Here is a 20,720-nt window from a genome sequence, read left to right as displayed (position 1 = left end):
CTGTACGGTATGGAAAGAAAATGTGGTGCGGGGTAAGTGGGGGAGGTGGTACTCATGCTGATAGGCTTACACAATCACTGGTATAGAGTAATTTACCAACCCGCAAACTATACCATAAACATAAAAGAGCAATTACCTCTACACATTGAAGTTCATCATCCATAGGAGGCAGCATTATAGCATCTATGCTGGTGGAGTTAAGATCTTCATCCTATAGTAGCTGGAGCCTTTTATAGTATCCTCCCTATTAGCTGGAAGCTTAGTGACCTGCAATAGCGACACCCCCTCTTATTCCCCAGCAATATCCCCGAGGGTATATTACCCCCTTTTCTGCCGAAGCAGGGGGCGACAAAAAAAAAATCGCCTCCTAGAAATAAAAGACGATAAAATTGGTGTCTCTTCCTGACCTATGAAGGCACAAGTGCCCACCCATAAAGATGGCCCTATACAAGATAAAAATCAAATTGGACCAATTTAGCTTGGAAAATAAGGCAATGTCAAATAGATTTGCAATGGCCATCGACTGGCTACCTAAAATGAGATTTCTTAAGTTGTATTCTTTGCCCATTGACAGCTGAAGCTATGTCCATATGGTAGTACTGGCTGCATGTAGATGATCATCTGCCACTCCGCAAAAACCCACAATCATCAGCCACTCCGCAAAAATCCACAGTTATTGGCCAGTCTGCAAAATCCCACAATCATCAGCCACTCCACAAAGACCCACAATCATCAGCCACTTTGCAAAAACCTGCAATCATCAGCCAGTCCACAAAAACCCACATCATCTGCCACTCCCCAAAATTAAACATTCATCAGCCACTCTGCAAAAACCCACAATTTTCTGTCACTCCACAAAATCCCACAACCATCAGCCACTCCGCAAAGACCTGCAATCATCAGCCACTCCGCAAAAACCCACAATCATCAACCACTCCGCAAAACCCCACAATCATCGGCCAGGCCACAAAATCACACAATCATCAGCCACTTTGCAAAAACCTGCAATCATCTGCCACTCTGCAAAATCGAACAATCATCAGCCACTCTGCAAAAACCCACAATCATCAGCCACTCTGCAAAAACCCACAATCATCAGCCACTCCGCAAAGACCCACAATCATCTGCTGCTTCGCAAAGACCAACAATCATCAGCTACTTTGCAAAAACCCACAATCATCTGCCACTCTGGAAAGACCCACAATCATCTGCCACGCCGCAAAGACCTGCAATCATCTGCCACTTTGCAGGTGGTTGAATTGTCGGTACTAATGATCTCACATACAACTGATTAATCACAGACCCGACTATACTAGAATTATGTGTGTGGCCACCTTAATGGTGAACCAACGTATCACCTCCGCATCCAAGACAGGAGGAACATTTGGGCCACCTATGAAAAAATGTTTGAATTTTACAGATCTTCAGGGGCGGTGATATGCATATACAGACATATTGTATTCTGTCTTTTTAGAGATACTGGATGTCTGTGAGTTGTAAAGCCTAAAATTATCCATACAAGGTGGAATGTCCCATTGAAGTCTATGGTGGGTATGACATACTGTAATTCTTAGATGGTGTCAGGATATTTAGAAAATCTTTGAGGTTCGCTATTCTTCTCCATCAACCTTTTCTTTTGTGGTTAAGTGAACCCTATGCCGCTGATGACTGCACATTATATTGCTACATAAATACACAAGCACTGGTGAATTGGATATATAGCAATATCTACACAATTATATACATCATAAAGTCCTTTTACTTCTGAAACAAGGAGGAGCAGTCGCTGGGGTACTAAGTTGACCTCCCTGACTATATTGGCACCTTGTGACAGCACCTCACTCTCTTTTTAGAAGAGATACGGGTTATTAATGGTGCCTGTATTCTCACGACTTATGATTTTAGTAGTGATGTCTGATTACCCTATAAGGGGTTAAGTTGGGAGGATGAAAGTAGGTTTCTGAGTTTGGAAAAGAATGAAACAGAAAAAGGTGAATCCAAAACGGGGATATCAATCTTATCAGAAAGTGAAGGAGAGAAGTGTAGGGAGCTTGTCTGACCCCAGAGGAGCAAAAATAGGTAGTCAGCTAACCCTTGGATATAGAATAGGTGATCCCCTATCTCCGAGAGTCTACAAGATGAGTGTTCATTTCTAGGGGAGCGTGAAAGGAACTGGTCAATTACAAGAATGTGTAGGAAGATAGCCCTTCCTTAAAAGAGACAGGACAGAGACTAAAGACCTCACTAGGAGAATCCTATGTCTTGAGAAGCCACAAAAAGACTGACATGGTAGGAAAACACATTGAATGAATGTCTCATATATTTGCGGATGACAGTGGCCAACCATCTAATGAGTATGATGTCCTGACTCTCCTCAAATGGAAGAAGTAATAAAAAAGGGTCAGGCATGTTGATTTTTAACATGCCCAATCCCTTTATTCTTAAGGGTGATAAATGGTCTCCATGAAAGGATGACGGTGGCAGTCAACAAAGCAAAGCTGAGTATAAAAGGTGTATGAGGATGGAGAGAGAGGACAAAGCAGATCAACGCGTGGCTATCTAAAGTGTATTGCTGGGTTATCTTTAAAAATAGGGAGCCTCACAAAGTTTAGGACACTTCACCATCCTTAGGATGAAGTTTAGGGAGATTCTTTATCCTTAGGACAAAGTATAGAAAGCCCCTTTATGCTTAAATCAAAATTGTAGGGAACCTGCTCATTCTAGGTGAGGCTATCTATCATGGGAGAAGCATTAAAAGGGTATTTCCATAGTATACAGTATAGCTTAATGATTGTTGGGGGTCATACGGTTGGGAACTCCAATGGTCAGGAAAATATGGTTGTTCACAGCCCAAATTTGACTTCCACTTCATTGTCTTGAGACTGCCAAAAATAGTCGTCCTATCTACGACCATTTGGAGAATTCAAAGCTGCAGAGCCCAGTTCTTGAGAACTCTGGTTGGACCCCCAGCAGTCAGAAAGATATCCAGTATCCTTTGTAGGGGGTATATCCTTCAATACCTATTAAAGAAGGTAGTTTATCAGAGGGGGTGTAAAAAATCTAGAAAGTTAGCCCCATTTATTTTCAATAGGTATGATAATATCTGGGTTTAGACAAGGTGTGGGCTTGTCAGAGTATCCATGGGCCGTGGATTATCTTTGCTGGATAAACTGTTCTCTTTGTGTATGGTATGTTCTACCAGAGGCTGTAAGAAGTGTCAGTCCTGGGAGAGTCTTACAGATATTTGCACTCAGTCAACTTTTCTACCTGGGGAAAATAGACTTGCAAATTCCTGACATAATTGTGACCACTACTGACATGTTTCCAGATTTCTGAAATCTCATCAGGGTAAGTCTACTTTGCAAAAAAAACATCTATTCTAGCCTATAACAAAAGTCATGTTTCCTTTTTTAAAAAAAAATAGGAATTTAATTTTTCCTTGATTTGATTTTGACAAATAAATACATATGTTAATTTCATATATTAACAATCTCTTAAAAAAATGAAAATAATAACGGAATGTATTAAAATAAAGTAAAAATGCTAAAGATATTGTCATTTTGTCATGTTTTGATTTTTGGGTAAAATACTGTGGAAGTATTAAAAGAGCCATGATGTATAGAAAAGTCCATGGCTCTAGGTGTAAAGTATAGGGTTGTATGTAAATATTCGTCAATCTTTCATCAGAATGAGATGACACTTAGAAGTAATAGATGTTCCCGTCCTCCGGGACCTTGATCACACGTAGAGCAGACGTCTGAGTATGGATGGTGACCATAGCCGGGGAATATGTATGGTGGAAGGACCGAAACATCAGCAGCTGAAGTTGCATCAATCTGATTAATAATTAACAAATATTTATATACGACAATTACCGTAAATTAATTTCCATTTGACCAGACTTTTCTCTACAGTTGCCTTGGATTTTAATATCCTTTCCAAGGGCACCACACTATTACACTGCAAGAGAACAAAAACATCTACTCATTTAGATACTAAAGAGCCCCACACACATTAGACTAACGTCAGCCGAACCCACTGATATTGGAGGGCTCGACTGATAGTCTAAGGCAGGGGTGCCCAACCTGTGGCTCAGTACAACATGTGGCTTGTGGGTTCGTGATGTGTGGCTCATGGCTGTCTGCCAGCTTAGTATATAAACACCTATGAAACAGCAAATAGCTATGAAGAGGAGGTCTCAAGATGGTGACTATTGGAAGTAGCCTCACATAGAAGAACAGATCTGAATGGCGGTAATTAAAGTAGGAACCCCTGGATTTTGGTATACAGCTTCACCGTGATTTCTGTGGATAAGCTTTTGCTGTCATTATACCAGTAATGGGGGTTCTGGGTGTCACTACTCTGAGGGGGGCAGGAGCTGGATGTGGCTTGTGAACCTCTCTAAGGCCCCTTTACACACTGAGACTTTCTAGCGATCCCACCAGCAATCCCTACCTGGCCGGGATCGCTACAAAGTCTTTGGTGAGTCGCTGGTGAGCTCTCAAACAGGCAGACTTTGCCAATGACGCAGCAGCGATACGGACCTGCAGAACAACCTAGCTGGTCATTGGGAACGTGTCAAAGCAGCTATTTGAAAGGGAAGTCGCTAACGAAGTCGTTGTAACGGTGTCAAACACACTGATGCATGCTGCGCAGCGGGAAACAAAAGACCAAAAAATGGTCCTGAAAGATTTGTAGCGATCAGCGACCTTTAGAGCTGACTGTGTCTCGTGACCATTTTTCAGAGCTAGCTGTGGCTCTCAAGGTCAGAATGGTTGGAACCTTTTGTCTAAGGTGTATAGGGGCCTCCTGACTCTCCTCGTTAGATGATGAGGTTAGGGGAGATAAAGAAATGTCCAATTTCGGACTGCCGATAAGGTTGGTGGAGATAAGGAACCGATATGTCCAATATCAGACTGCCACTCCTTTTATTCTCGGTGAGATAAGCCACCACCAGAACCTCAGGTAGTGGCTCTCATGGAGAATACAAGAGCGCTTGGCTATACCCAAAAGATCAGAATCGACCAGTTTGCAATTGATCAATCAAAAACCAGGAATATTTTGATCACTAACATGCCAGACCAAACTCAGACCAAGGTCAATATATATATATTTTTTTTAAATTAACCTCTAATGTACTTGTGCGAAGTTACAAATGATCAGTCAATCATGCCACACTCATCCAGATTCTGCAGATCATGCCCTTAAAAATTCCTACATAACAGATAATAGTTTTGGAAGACATCATTTTAAAACAATGGTCAAATTCAGCCTGACCAAGATTCTGTGAAGGTTGAAATGACGTCATGAAGAAAGCACATCTCCGAGGCACCATGCGGCTCTTCATTGATTGACAACTCTAGTCCCTTAAGCAATAAAGTTGGGGAGGAGCAGGACGGCCAGATTTACTGACTTATTGTTCTGAGGACTGCCCACGGTGCACCAATCAACTCTGTCTGATATTATTTTAAATATTGTATTCTCACAACAAGTAGCTCACGAATCTTGGAACTATAGTAATGCTTCTAATGGAAAGCTCCCTAATTTGGAAATTAGCTTCTTCAAGGGATTCTGTGATGGCAAAATTAATTAAAATAAATAAAAAAAAACGTATAACACTACGGTAGTTAAGTTCTTGAATTGATCAGAAAGATTCGCAGGACTCTGTTCCAACAGCCACGTTGGTAGTTTCTGTTCTCTGAGAAGAGGAGCCTTGAGAACATCCTCCTACCTGTCGATAGCCGCAGCACTTCTCCTAACTAGTAGCCCCACTATCATTATTTCGGCATGAATTCTGCATGACGTCACCTTCGACGTACTTATCAGAGGAGGTGACGGGGATACCGGTATGTAGGAGAGCTTTGGTCTGGTGGCTACTGGTCTGGGGTTTCGCTAATTTTTTTTTTTGCTCACCTCTAATAACATTAGTTTATTATATTGGGCAAGCTTTTCAACTTGATATAAATAATAAAATATAGCATCACCATTAACATGGCAACTTTTTCAATATCAATTTGAAAGATTTTAAAATCAATTTTATAATTATATATGATAGTAATAAAATTATGTAAAATGATAAAAAAAAAATAAGGAAAAGGCCCTGATTCATCTAAGAGATTATGGGAGAATCCATAAAGGGCTCCCCAGTGATATATATGACCCCGGTAATCCACAGTCCTGTATGTGACCCCAGCCCTCCACACTGATGTATGTGTCCCCACCATTCCCAGTGCTGTACATGACCCCAGCCTCCCCAGTGCTGTACATGACCCCAGCCTCCCCAGTAATATTTATGACCCCAGCCTCCCCAGTGATATATATGCCAGCCTTCCCAGAGATATACAATATATATATATATATATATATATATATATACCCCAGCCTCCCCAGGGATATATAAGTTTCCATCCTCCCCAGTGATGTATAATGTATATTATCCAGGCCCTCCCCAGTGATGTGTATGCACCCAGCCCTGCCCAGTGATTTATATGCCCTTATTCCTCCCAATCATGTATATGCCTTCAGCCGTCCCCAGTGATGTATATGACTCCAGCATATTCTCCAGCATCTCCTGTGATGTATATACTGTAGCCCCCATGTCTCCTGTGATGTATATGTTCCAGTCCCAGTGTCTCCTGTGATGTATTTACAGCAGTCCCAGCATCTCATATGTGCTTTAGAAAACTTATTATCACAAAGAGCTGACTACGCTCCAGTCCGACGCAAACTAGGAAAAGCAATTGTTAGAAGCAACAACATCAATACCACTTAACATCAAAGCCCCATCAAGGAGCGTGCATTATTCTATATGGAGGACTATGGGGGGTGCATTATACTATATGGAAGACTATGGGGTGCATTAAATTCCACAATGTCTGCTATTTCATCCTTCTTCTCTGCACGATTCCTAAAGCTTAACATGGACAAAACAGAGTTTATTGTCTTTCCTCCTCCTCACTCATCTCCTCCAACAAGCCTTTCCATCAAACTTGATGGTTGCTCACTCTCCACAGTCTCACAAGCTCGTTGCCTTGGAGTAACCCTCGACTCTGCTCTATCCTTCAAGCCACACATCCAAGCCCTCTTCACTTCATGCAAACTACAACTCAAAAATATCTCCCAGATCCGTGCTTTCCTTAACCAAGAATCAGAAAAAACATTAGTGCATGCCCTCATCATCTCCCGCCTCGACTACTGCAACCTCCTGCTCTCTGGCCTCCCTTCCAACACTCTTGCACCCCTCCAATCTATCCTAAACTCTGCGGCTCGCTTAATCCACCTCTCCGTTCGCTATTCCCCAGCCTCGCCACTCTGCCAATCCCTTCACTGGCTTCCCATCGCCCAACGACTCCAGTTCAAAACATTAACCATGACATACAAAGCCATCCACAACCTGTCTCCTCCTTACATCTGTGACATAGCCTCCCGGTACCTATCTGCACGCAACCTCAGATCCTCACAAGATCTCCTTCTCTACTCCTCTCTTATCTCCTCTTCCCACAATCGCATACAAGATTTCTCTCGTGCCTCCCCCATACTCTGGAACGCTCTACCTCAGCATATCAGACTTTTCCCTACCGTGGAAAGCTTCAAGAAGAACCTCAAGACCCATCTCTTCCAACAAGCCTACAACCTACAATAACCCTCAGTCCAGTACACCACTGCGCTACCAGCTCTGTCCTCACCTATTGTACCATCACCCATTCCCTGTAGACTGTGAGCACTCGCGGGCAGGGTCCTCTCTCCTCCTATACCATTCTGTTTTGTACTGTTAATGATTGTTGTATGTATACCCTCTTTCACTTGTAAAGCACCATGGAATAAATGGCGCTATAATAATAAATTATAATAATAATTAAACTATATTGAAGATAAAAAAAAGTGCATTATAATATATGAAGGACTAGCTGTACTACCTGGCGTTGCCTGGGATAGTACCCTCTCTCTCCCTCTCTCCCATCTCTGTCTGTCTATCTGTCTGTATCTCTGTCTCTCTGTCTTTCTTTGTATCTCTTTGTCTTTCTGTCTCTGTTTGTCTCCATCTGCCTGTCTGTCTGTCTCTGTCTGTCTGTCTCTATCCATGTCTGTAGCTGTCTGTCAATCTGTCTCTTTCTCAGTTTTTCTGTCTGTCTCTCTCTGTCTGTCTGTGTGTCAGTCTCTGTGTGTCTGCCTGTCTCTTTCCCTGTCTGTTTGTCTGTCTATTTCTCTATCTCTCTGTCTGTCTGTCTCTCTTTGTCTCTCTGTCTCTTTCCCTGTCTGTTTGTCTCTTTGTCTGTCTGTCTCATACACTCAGATGTATATATTAGATTATGAGGCACATTATACTATATTTAGGACTATAGGTGTGTATTATACTATATGTAGGACCATGAGGTGCATTATACTATATTGAGTAATATGGGTGCATTACATTATATGGAGGACTATGGGGTGTGTATTATACTATATGGGAGGAAATGTTGGGCCCATTATACTATATGGAGGACTATGGGTTGCATTATACTATATGGAAAACTGTATGGGGGCATTATAATATTTGGAGAGCTATGTGGGGACCATTATAATATTCGGAGGTCTATGAGGGAGTCAATATATTTTGTGAAGGGATACATGAAGGCCATTATACTGTATGCAACCAAATATAGAGTGTGAAGGTTTGTGTTTGGTCCATAATACTGTGTGGAGGGCTGCGTGGGGGTTATTATACTGTTTGGAGGGCTAGTGGAGGCCATTATACAGTGTGAAGAGGTGTGGGGGTCATTATACTGTATGTAGCACCCTTATACTGCATGGGAGCCATTATACTGTTTGGAGGCCTAGTGAAGGCCATTATACAGTGTGAAGAGGTGTGGGGGTCATTATACTGTATGCAGGACCCTTATACTGCATGGAGAGCTGTGTGCATATCACAGGATCATACTGTGTTGGGGTCACCATACTTTGCCCAGGTGGTTGAGGGGGATTACAGTAGTGTCATCAAACTGTGTCTGGAGGGTACTTTGGAGGAATTTACTGTATCATACAGCGTTTGGGGGGCACTTTTGTTGACATCAAACCTTATGGGTGCAATGAAAGGGGAATCTACAGTAGGAGATTCAATAAGAGATAAATTACTTTGTAAGACCTGCAAAGTTGTGAGATATACTCTTCTGTGACCAAGCCAAATATATATATATTTTTAGGGGGTGGCAATTAGATCTTCTGCTATGGGGCCCCATGAGTCCTATATATGCCCCTGCTAGTATCTATTTCTCATGAATCACAACTAACCTATGAGATTTTATCGATATGTTTGGTGTATACAATGTAATTATAAATGGACCTGAACATGTTTTGGATAGGGAGAGGGTGGACTCGAGAATTTCCTGTCTGACACGGGACAGAATTGTGACATTTTTTCACATACATGTATTGGCTTTTCAAGGCTAAGCATTTTGGAGGATAAAAGTTTAGAAGTGATGAAGCAGAAGCCTCGCTGCTGTGATTATGCTATCTGTTCTATTTCCATGAGCATTTTCTAGCAGATATATTGATGACGTTTTTTAGTTCGGATCTAGGTGCTTCAATGAACAAGACACAATGAACATTTTGAAAGGGTAAAAAAAGGGAGGAATTATATCCCAACTAATCAAAGAATGTGAAGGAAGCAGATTATGCAAATAATATAATGATTGGCTACAGTCTTAATGAGGCAGAAGGAGTTATCAATCCTTCCTGCCAGTCAAGCCCCAACTTAAGAAAAGTGCAAGAATGAAAATGCAATAGATACAATCTATAAAGAAAAATACGTCTTTAAAGCCCACTGGGAAGTAAAACTCACTGACTGGTGGTAAAGTGGTCACATGCAGCCGTGAGAAAACTGTGTTGTGGCCATTGTATAAAAAACATTGTAACTTATCTATAAATGGCTGCCACAATATTTACAGTTCCTTGCGAAAGTATTCGGCCCCCTTGAATTTTTCAACCTTTTCCCACATTTCAGGCATCAAACATAAAGATAAACATTTTAATGTTATGGTGAAGAATCAACAACAAGTGGGACACAATTGTGAAGTTGAACGAAATTTATTGCTTATTTTAAACTTTTGTAAAAAAGAATAAACTGAAAATTGGGGTGTGCAATATTATTCGTCCTCTTTACTTTCAGTGCAGCAAACTCACTCCAGAAGTTCATTGAGGATCTCTGAATGATCCAATGTTGTCCTAAATGACTGATGATGATAAATATTATCCACCTGTGTGTAATCAAGTCTCCTAATAAATGCATCTGCTCTGTGATAGTCTCCATGTTCTGTTTAAAGCGCAGATAGCATCATGAAGACCAAGGAACACAGCAGGCAGGTCCGTGATACTGTTGTGGAGAAGTTTAAAGCTGGATTTGGTTACAAAAATATTTCCACAACTTTAAACATCCCAAGAAGCACTGTGCAAGTGATCATATTGAAATGGAAGGAGTATCATACCACTGCAAACCTACCAAGACCCGGCTGTCCCTCAAAAATTTAATCTCAAACAAGAAGAAGACTGAGCAGAGATGCAGCCAAGAGGCCCATGATCACTTTGGATGAACTGCAGAGATCTACAGCTGAGGTGGGAGAGTCTGTCCATAGGACAACAATCAGTCGTACATTGCACAAATCTGGTCTTTATGGAAGTGTGGCAAGGAGAAAGCCATTTCTCACAGATATCCATAAAAAGTGTTGTTTAAAGTTTGCCACAAGCCACCTGGAAGACACACCAAACATGTGGAAGAAGGTACTCTGGTCAGATGAATCCAAAATCAAACTTTTTGGTCACAATGTCAAACGATATGTTTGGCGTAAAAAAAACACAGCTCATCACCATGAATACACCATCCCCACTGACAAACATGATGGTGGTAGCATCATGGTTTGGGCTTGCATTTCTTTAGCAGTTATGGTTTGGGCTTGCATTTCTTTAGCAGGGACAAGGAAGATGGTTAAAATTGATGGGAAGATGGATGGAGTCAAATACAGGTCCATTCTTGAAGAAAACCTGTTGGAGTCTGCAAAAGACCTGAGACTAGAACAGAGATTTGTCTTCCAACAAGACAATGATCCAAAATATAAAGCAAAATCTACAATGGAATGGTTCACAAATAAACATATCCAGGTGTTAGAATGGCCAAGCCAAAGACCAGACCTAAATCCAATCGAGAATCTGTGGAAAGAGCTGAAAACTGCTGTTCACAAACTCCCTCCATCCAATTGTGTCCCACTTGTTGATTCTTCACCATAACATTTAAATTTTTTGAAGCCTGAAATGTGGGAAAAGGTTGAAAAATTAAAGGCGGCCGAATACTTTCGCAAGGCACTGTATATAGGATTTTCCATGACCGGGGTAAGAAGAGTCCAAAAATGTTTATTTCTGCCCTTGATAGAGAAATTGTGCCAGGTATCCAGCAAGCAATCTTTGACATGATTGAATGTGTACACCATACACCATTTCACCAGCCACAGCGCTGCTGCGCTGACTAAACCCAGGACCTTTATCCTCAAGGTATTCTCTACCAACGCTATAATCCACTCAAATTTCCATATGCCAGCCACCCATCTTTAAGCGACTCTTGACTAAGACCCAGGTGGGGTCGAAACGTCGTCGAATGACTTCACATTCGCCACAATAAATTTAAATATTTTTTTGCATCATAATCTATGAGTGCAGTGAATTTATTTATTATTTTATATTGGAGGCTTAGACAGCCTCCTATTCTGACTCTCATCAGAGAAAGGTCACCTTGCCGCAGTATATTTTACATAGCACTAATGCAGTTTAAATTTCATATATTCTATGTGTGCTTATGTCTTTTTTAGCCCCTGGACTGTGAGAAAACAAAGCACAACATAAGGACAAATACTAATCAGTCTGTTATTGGTATTTTGCAGCTACAAGGACTTTACCCCTCCATAAATTACTAGTATGAATTTCTAATTATACAATAATTATAGAAATATTATTGGTGAAAGCTCTATGGCTAAGAATAATGACCCTTGAGGTACAGGATAAGGACACTGACACTTGGGGTACAGGATAAAAACACTGAGAGATGGGGTACAGAATAATGACATTGGCACTTGGGGTACAGAATAAAGACACTGACACTCGGGGTACAGGATAATGAGACTGACATTCGGGGTACATGATAATGACACTGACACTTGGGGTACAGGATAATGACACTGACACTTGGGGTACAGGATAATGACACTGACACTTGGGGTTCAGGATAATGACACTGACACTTGGGGTACAGTACAATGACACTGACAATGGGGGTACAGGATAATGACACTGACACTTGGGATACAGGATAATGACACTGACACTCGGGGTACAGGATAATGACACTGACACTTGGGATACAGGATAATGACACTGACACTGGAGGTACAGGATAATGACACTGACACTTGGGGTACAGTACAATGACACTGACACTGGAGGTACAGGATAATGACACTGACACTTGGGGTACAGAATAATGACACTGACACTTGGGGTACAGGATAATGATACTGACACTTGGGGTACAGGATAATGATACTGACACTCGGGATGCAGGATAATGACACTGACACTTGGGGTACAGGATAATGACACTGACACTTGGGGTACAGGATAATGACACTGACACTCGGGGTACAGAATAATGACACTGACACTTGGGGTACAGGATAATGGCGCTGACACTCGGGGTACAGGATAATGACACTGACACTTGGGGTACAGGATAATGACACTGATGATTTTGGTACAGAATATTGAAACACTTATTTTCACTATGCATAAAATAATATTAAGCTGTTCTAGTAGCGTGGTTTTTATTTTTTTTGTACCATTGTCAGCACATGAGGGGTTAACACGGTTGAATTGAGGCGTAAACAGAAAGTGTTGCCAGATTAGGGTTCTTCTTTTATTTTTGTCACCAAGTCAGTTTCTTTGTGCTCTCCCCTATCCAGGAGAAGATTGATCGGAGACCTTTCAAAACACCTTTACAAATCCCTGTCTTATCAGTGGATCTGGGAAGACTTTGAAATCCTTAGCACACATGCAGGCAAAGAAAACAGCGCCCGGGGACAAGTGGGGGGACAAAAAAATGAAAAGTTATGCGGCACTCAGCACCCAAACACCTTAAGGAATCCATTTTCTCACCCCTTCTCCCTTTCACTTAACTGCATAGCCCCTCATTAACAGGTCAGTCCTATTTCCACACTTTGGCAGCCTGGCTTTTTATATACAATCTGTCAGTCAAGGCGAGCAGACTATAGTCAGCACTAAAGGGGGACAGAGAACAAACAAGCATTGGATCAGGCGGAATCATTTGGAAATGGGGGTCTATGCTAATGTGCCCCCTCTCCTTTCTGTATGGCTGCCCCTGCCGAATTCCTAAACACTGAGCTGCGGAAAAAAAAAAAATCCTTTAGCTGTTGCAAATCGAATTAGTGTCTGATTAATCTGCTCCCAGCTTTGGTAAACCAGTGGGGTGTCTTTGGCAAGCGCGGCGTCCTTCCCCCTCCTCTAGGCACAGCACTAATTCCCCCTCTTAGCGTAGCAGGACGCCCCATTCACACAGACAGTTCACTGCAGGATGGATTTGTTAAACCGCTGCTGCGAAACAGCCTATAAAACGCTTTAATGATCTGGAAACCCTCTTGCCTGTGGTCGTGTTGTGTGTATGTATGTGTGTGTGTGTCGCGGGGAAGGGGTGAGGGGTCATTATGCATCCAAATTAAGCATTTTTTCGGAGTGATGCAATGTTGTACAGATTGCTGCTCTGCTATGGTTTATGAGATGCAAACCTTCATGATATAATACCGCACCCTTGTGTGCAGACCCTTGACCGACAACACCTTCCACTAACCAACCCTTTTTTGGCTTGGAAGGACCCTGAGCCCAGAACGGTTGGCGGGAAAGAAGAGCAGTGTCTTGGGCCATCACCTAAAATGTACCCAACACAAGGAGTAACGTTATGCCACAACTCAAGGAGTAACGTTATGCCACAACTCAAGGAGTAACATTAAGCCACAACTCAAGGAGTAATTTTATGCCACAACTCAAGGAGTAATGTTATGCCACAACTCAAGGAGTAAGGTTACGCCACATCTCAAGGAGTAACGTTAAGCCACAACTCAAGGAGTAACGTTAAGCCACAACTCAAGGAGTAACGTTAAGCCACAACTCAAGGAGTAACGTTATGCCACAACTCAAGGAGTAACAATATGCCACAACTCAAGGAGTAACAATATGCCACAACTCAAGGAGTAACGTTATGCCACATCTCAAGGAGTAACGTTATGCCACAACTCAAGGAGTAACATTAAGCCACAACTCAAGGAGTAATTTTATGCCACAACTCAAGGAGTAATTTTATGCCACAACTCAAGGAGTAATGTTATGCCACAACTCAAGGAGTAACGTTATGCCACATCTCAAGGAGTAATGTTATGCAACAACTCAAGGAGTAAGGTTATGCCACATCTCAAGGAGTAACGTTAAGCCACAACTCAAGGAGTAACGTTAAGCCACAACTCAAGGAGTAATGTTAAGCCACAACTCAAGGAGTAATGTTAAGCCACAACTCAAGGAGTAACGTTATGATACAATTCAATGAGTAACGTTATGCCACAACTCAAGGAGTAACGTTATTCCACATCTCAAGGAGTAATGTTATGCCACAACTCAAGGAGTAACGTTATGCCACATCTCAAGGAGTAATGTTATGCAACAACTCAAGGAGTAAGGTTATGCCACAACTCAAGGAGTAACGTTAAGCCACAACTCAAGGAGTAACGTTATGCCACAATTCAAGGAGTAATATTATGCCACATCGCAAGGAGTAACGTTAAGCCACAACTCAAGGAGTACTGTTATGCTACAACTCAAGGAGTAACGTTATGCCCCTCAATGGTCACTACAGGGCATCTATCTAAAGGTTGGTGCAATTTTCAGGAGTGTTCTCATCGCATACCAACATTTTTCAGGAACCCCGAAGTCATGGATGTAAAGCTGAAACTTAATGTGAACATAAACCTAAAAGGGTTAAAGGGAATATGTCACCAGGTTTTTAGTACCTAATCTGAGAGAAGCATGATGAAGGAAAAGAGACCCTGATTCCAGCAGTGTATCACTTACTGGGCTGCGTAGTGTAGCTTTTATAAAATCACTGTTTAATTAGCAGGAAATTATCATTAGAGGACTACTTAGCATGCTGCCAGGTAGTCTAGCATATTCATGAGCTCTGTATAACTGCTAGATCTGCAGCAACAGCTCAGTAAGTGACACATCGCTGGAATCAGGGTCTCTGTCTCTACATGATGCTGCTCTCAGATGGGGAGCAAAAACCTGGTGACAGATTCCCTTTAAGTGGTAACGCCCACAAATGAGTGGTGCCGATGACAAAATGAACTCTTGAGATGCATGCATCATTAGCGGGAATTGTACAAGTGTTCTATTCTAAAGAGCAAGATGATTTCAGGGTACTGCCTGATCATGCACGTTTCTCCTTTAATCATTCACCAAAATTTGTGCAACGGCCAGTCATACACTAAATCAGGAACCTTGTTATAGCGTTACAGAACCACTATAAAGTCTGTATTTTTTTTTAGAGATGAGTGAATCAATTCTCAGAAACTTGGTACACTGGCCACATCAGTAATCTGTGGCCACCAGACAGGAGACTATTTTAATTTGTCATCCTGGCATGACATCATGAAGGGTCTTATTGTTATGGGTGTGTCCCGCTCTTGGGAGACCTTTGGAGAGTCTATGACCGGAAGGTCACAACAACGTATTATAGGTAGGTGTGCAGCGTGTGTTTGAGAATATCTTCTTTCTTTGGTGCTGTAGGGGTTAATCACTCTTTAATAGCTGGCTGTCCTTTGTAGCCTTAATCTCAGGTGCAGCTCTTTGTGACTATTCCCCTTCACTATATAATGTTACATGTCTTACCATCTAATGCCGGTTACAGAATCTTAATTCTTATGCTGACCATTTGGAAGGAGCCAGTCACTGGAAGGAGCTGAGGAGTCGTGGAAATTGCAGCTGTGGTGTTTAGCTGTATTGGAGGAGCTTGGAGTGTTTTCTTTTTGTGTCTATTTTCCCCCCTGTCTGTCTCCCTTCCCCTGTGTTGTATTATTTCAGTGGTGAGACTAGTTCTCTCTCCAGCCTTCTCCACTAGCCAGGGTGAGTTCAGGGCAAGCAAGGGCCTAGGCATGTGATCTAGTGAGAGGGCCCACTGTTGTATCGTGTACCCTGTGTGTTGTGGCACTCGTCTGGAGTTCCCTTATACCTGGCGGAACTCTGGTGGTCATGGTGTGACACTGGTATATAAGTTGTAACCTATTGATTGAAATCTCCAGTCATTTGGGGCTTAGGAGTCAAGTGGGCAGTGCTAATCAGTTAATAGTAGCCAATTATTGAGGGAGACTACCCACTGGACTACTAAACCCGAAAAGAGTGGAGATTTCAATCAATAGGTTACAACTTATATACCAGTGTCACACCGTGACCACCAGGGTTCAGCCAGATATAAAGGAACTCCAGTGGAGCGCTGCAACACACAGGGTACACAGGGAATATGATACAATGGTGGGCCCTGGCGCTAGATCCCGTGCCTAGTCCCTCGCTTTTCCCAAACTCACCCTGGCTAGTGAGGAGGCTGGCGAGAGCACTAGTTTCACCACTGAAATAATACAACAGAAAGGAAGGGAGACAGACAAGAGGAAAATAGACACAAAAAGAAAACACTCCAAGCTCCTTCAACGCAGTTAAACACCACTGCTGCAATTGTCACGACTCCTCAGCTCCTTCTACAGACTGACTCCTTCCAAAGTGGTCAGCATAACAATGAAGATTCTATAACTGGCATCAGAAGGTAAGACACGTGACTAAATATAGTGAAGGAACTCCTATGTTACAAGTCCCTTTCCCACAACACTATATATTACAATACTCACCTCTTCCTGATTCCAATATATTGGCTAGCATTTTCATGGTAAAAGGTTCCTTTTAACACTTTGGTGATGTGTGCAGAACAAGTACCGAGTAAACATGTCATCACTATATCTAGCATACTGCGCTGGCGCTAGCCGTGTTATACAGCTGTCACCCGAGACAAAATTCCAATAATATCAGTTCAGTTATCTTGCACAACGGGGTAAAAACTAAACCCTTTTTTCACCATTTATCCTCTCTGGAAATATTTAATTTTCCTGTTTTATAGTACATTGTATACTAAATTGATCGGTGTCATTAAAAACTGGATTTTGCCCTACTAAAAAAAAGCCCTAGACTACATCAAAGGTAGAAGAACCGTGGAAGAAGGTGAAGGAAAAAATATTAAGCGCAAAAATGAAAAATGGCCGCCTCTCCAAAAGGGTAAATTTGGGGTAATAAATTGCGTAACAGATTAGAAAAAAAGAATAGAAAGATTTGCAGCCGTAGAATGAAAAGCTTTAACATTTGAGCTAAAAATCACATGAGATCCGGTAGAGATTGAACCGGGAAGATACAGTGATGGATAACTGGGGGCACAAAAGTTGACAGAAAAGGTTGGGTTAGGGTCTACCAGGGTGCAGTGGATTACTTTATCTCCGTCCACACCAGTTTATATTACTTATTGAACTTTTAGTAAATTTAGCCTTTCCAAAGAGAACAGAGAATTGCACTTTCCATCGGGACATTGAGTCTTATCTTCAAATGACAACCTGGCTCAAGAAGGGAGATGTTTCCTTCACTTTCCCCATCACCTTCTCCTCAAAGTGTCCCTTATTTTTCAGGTGTATACTCAATCATGTTGTGTGCCCTGAACTCTCAAGCCGTGGTCTTATCTCTGCCATATGGAGGATGAAGCCTCAGAGGAACGTTCATCAAGTCAAAAACTTGGGATGAAATAAGACAAGGACATACCGACAGCCGCCCATGTGAGACGTAGCCGAGCCATTATTTATAAAAATGGAATAAATGAAATGGAAAGCACAGTTTTCTTTTTGCAAAATTCAGATTTTTTTTTTTACAAAAAAAATGAAAAATTGTGAAAAAAAACCCTTCTGTTCCATCTCTTCTGCTCAGAATTTTTTGCCATTCAGCCGGGCAGTGATGTATATTAAATGAGATGACTGGTTTTAAACCCTACGTGATGCCTTTATATATTTAATTGCGAGAAAGAGTGGGTTTATTCAAATTTTTATATTATTTTCATACATTTTAAACATATTTTTAATTTTTTTTTACATTTTTTTTATTGCAATATTTTATTCCAAACTTGTTCTATATACTGCATTTATTTCATGCTTGTACTGTATTACAGTATGCATAGATAATGATGCTCGCCTATGAAGCCTGGGCTTCACAGGAGGGCTAAGATGGCAGGAATGGGGGGCTCCCAATTTCATAGCGAGAAGGGGAGCGATGGGAGCCAATAGTACCATTTAAATGACTGCTTGTGATAAACACTGGCATTTAAAGGGGTTGTCCACTACTTTAACATTGAAGGCCTATTCTTAAGGGTGCTTTACACGCTGCAACACCGCTAGCGATAGCTAGGGATGTCATGCGCGATAGCACCCGCCCATGTCCCTGTTTCATTATGGGGGTGTTCGCTGCCATAGCGAACAATATCGCTACAGCAGCGTCACACTGCTTAGCGACGTCGCTAGAGACACCGAACAATCTATCCTTTAAGGGGGAGGTTCATTCAACGTCACTGCGGCGTCACTAAGCGGCCACCCAATAGCAGAGGAGGGGCGGAGATGAGCGGCCGGAACATGTCTCCCACCTCCTTCCTTCCTCATTGCCGGTGGAGGCAGGTAAGGAGATGTTTGTCGTTCTAGCGGTGTCACACATAGCGATGTGTGATGCCGCAGGAACGACGTACAACCAGCGCCATGCACCACCAATGATATTATGAAAAGGAGCGACGTGTCAACGATCAACAATTTTTGACGTTTTTGCGATCATTGATCATCACTCTTAGCTGTCACACGCTGCGATGTCGCTAACGACGCCGGATGTGCGTCACAAACACCGTGACCCTGACGATATATCATTAGCGATGTAGCAGCGTGTAAAGCACCCTTTAGGATGTCATCAATGTCTGATCGGCCGGGGTCCGACACCTTCACTGATCAGCTACTCTCGGTGATGGTAGCGACTGGATATGCTCAGCCCTGTCCTCTGATAGTGGCCAGGTATTGCACCTCCACCTCCCATTCAAATTAATAGGGGAAGGATGTGCAGTACCCGTCCGCGGCCGCTATCAGAAGATAGGCAGCTCCGGAGCTGAGCATTTCTGGCTGCTTGCTGCCGTCACCAAGTACAGCTGATCAGAGGGGGTGTGGGGTGTCGGACCCCAGCCGATCAGACATTGATGACCTATCCTGAAGATAGGCCATCAATATAAAAGTAATGGACAACCTCTTTAAAACAGCAGTGAAAAGAGAAAGCTCTAGTTGGTGCTGTTACAGGCAGATAAAAAGTACGGTATGGACTCAACTCCTGAGCCAGCACCCGGCTTACAAACTATTACATCTTCTATTGGAAAGGGGTTAATCCCTTCATATAGAGCACTGGTAACTTGCCGGCAGAAAAAACTATCTCAACAAATCCCTTCATATGGAGCATTGGTAACTTGCCGGCAGAAGAAACTATGTCATCAGAGTCCTTCATGTAGAGCACTGGTAACTTGCCGGCAGAAGAAACTATCTCCTCTGGGGAAAGTGGTGATGTTGAGCCTCGGGACATAGGCCAATAGCTAGAAAGATACGAAATTTAAAATATTAGGTAGCAACCTAGCTGAACAAGTATCCCCTTTAAGACCAGAACACCCCTTAAAATGGAACTAGAAGTGATCGCTAGGAGCTTTTATTACATTGTAATGTGATCAGTTGAAATGTTTTCAATTCATAAGAAAAAACTGCTGAGGTTAATGTGTCCATTGAAAAGACATTTACACTACGTTGGTCATCACCTCTTCCACCATACAGAAGATCTGTACCCAGCCGGTGACGGACCATACAGGTAATTCTACAATCAAAACTATTTTCTCCACAAAAAAAAAGTAAAAAAAAAAATGTGTGCACCTGTGATCAGCCAAACCCATCTACAGAAACAGCAAAATCAACAGTGACACCTACAGGTAGTGAGGAAGCATCACACCCAGAGTCTGCAGATAGAATGGAAAGTAAAAAGCATCAGACACAGATATGAAAGGAAACAGCCACTCGACAATATAGGAAGGACACAGGGAACAAAAACATGATTTATTACATCCACCCAGCTCTACAACGTATCAAACTATTGATTAAATCAAGTACAATTTTACCACTGTCCTGTACCCCCAGTGTCAGTGTCATTATCCTGTACCCCAAGTGTCAGTGTCATTATCCTGTACCCCCAGTGTCAGTGTCATTATCCTGTACTCTCAGTGTCAGTGTCCTTATCCTGTACCCCCAGTGTCAGTGTCATTATCCTGTACCCCCAGTGTCAGTGTCCTTATCCTGTACCCCCAGTGTCAGTGTCATTATCCTGTACCCCGAGTGTCAGTGTCATTATCCTGTACCCCAAGTGTCAGTGTCATCATCCTGTACCCCCAGTGTCAGTGTCATTATCCTGTACCCCCAAGTGTCAGTGTCATTATTCTGTACCCCAAGTGTCAGTGTCATTATTCTGTACCCCAAGTGTCAGTGTCATTATCCTGTACC

General features: G+C 42.3%; 1 protein-coding gene across 1 annotated transcript in view; it reads right to left on the bottom strand.

The window, feature by feature from the left end:
* Positions 1-20,720, bottom strand: part of NTN1 (netrin 1) — a 201,786-nt gene that overhangs the window by 131,624 nt on the left and 49,442 nt on the right. The gene's annotated exons all lie outside the window — the stretch shown is intronic.

This window comes from Anomaloglossus baeobatrachus, chromosome 5 (genome assembly GCF_048569485.1).
Source record: "Anomaloglossus baeobatrachus isolate aAnoBae1 chromosome 5, aAnoBae1.hap1, whole genome shotgun sequence".
Lineage (NCBI taxonomy): Eukaryota > Metazoa > Chordata > Amphibia > Anura > Aromobatidae > Anomaloglossus > Anomaloglossus baeobatrachus.
Note: the sequence above shows the minus strand (reverse complement) of the source record. Positions and strands in the feature narration are given on the sequence as shown.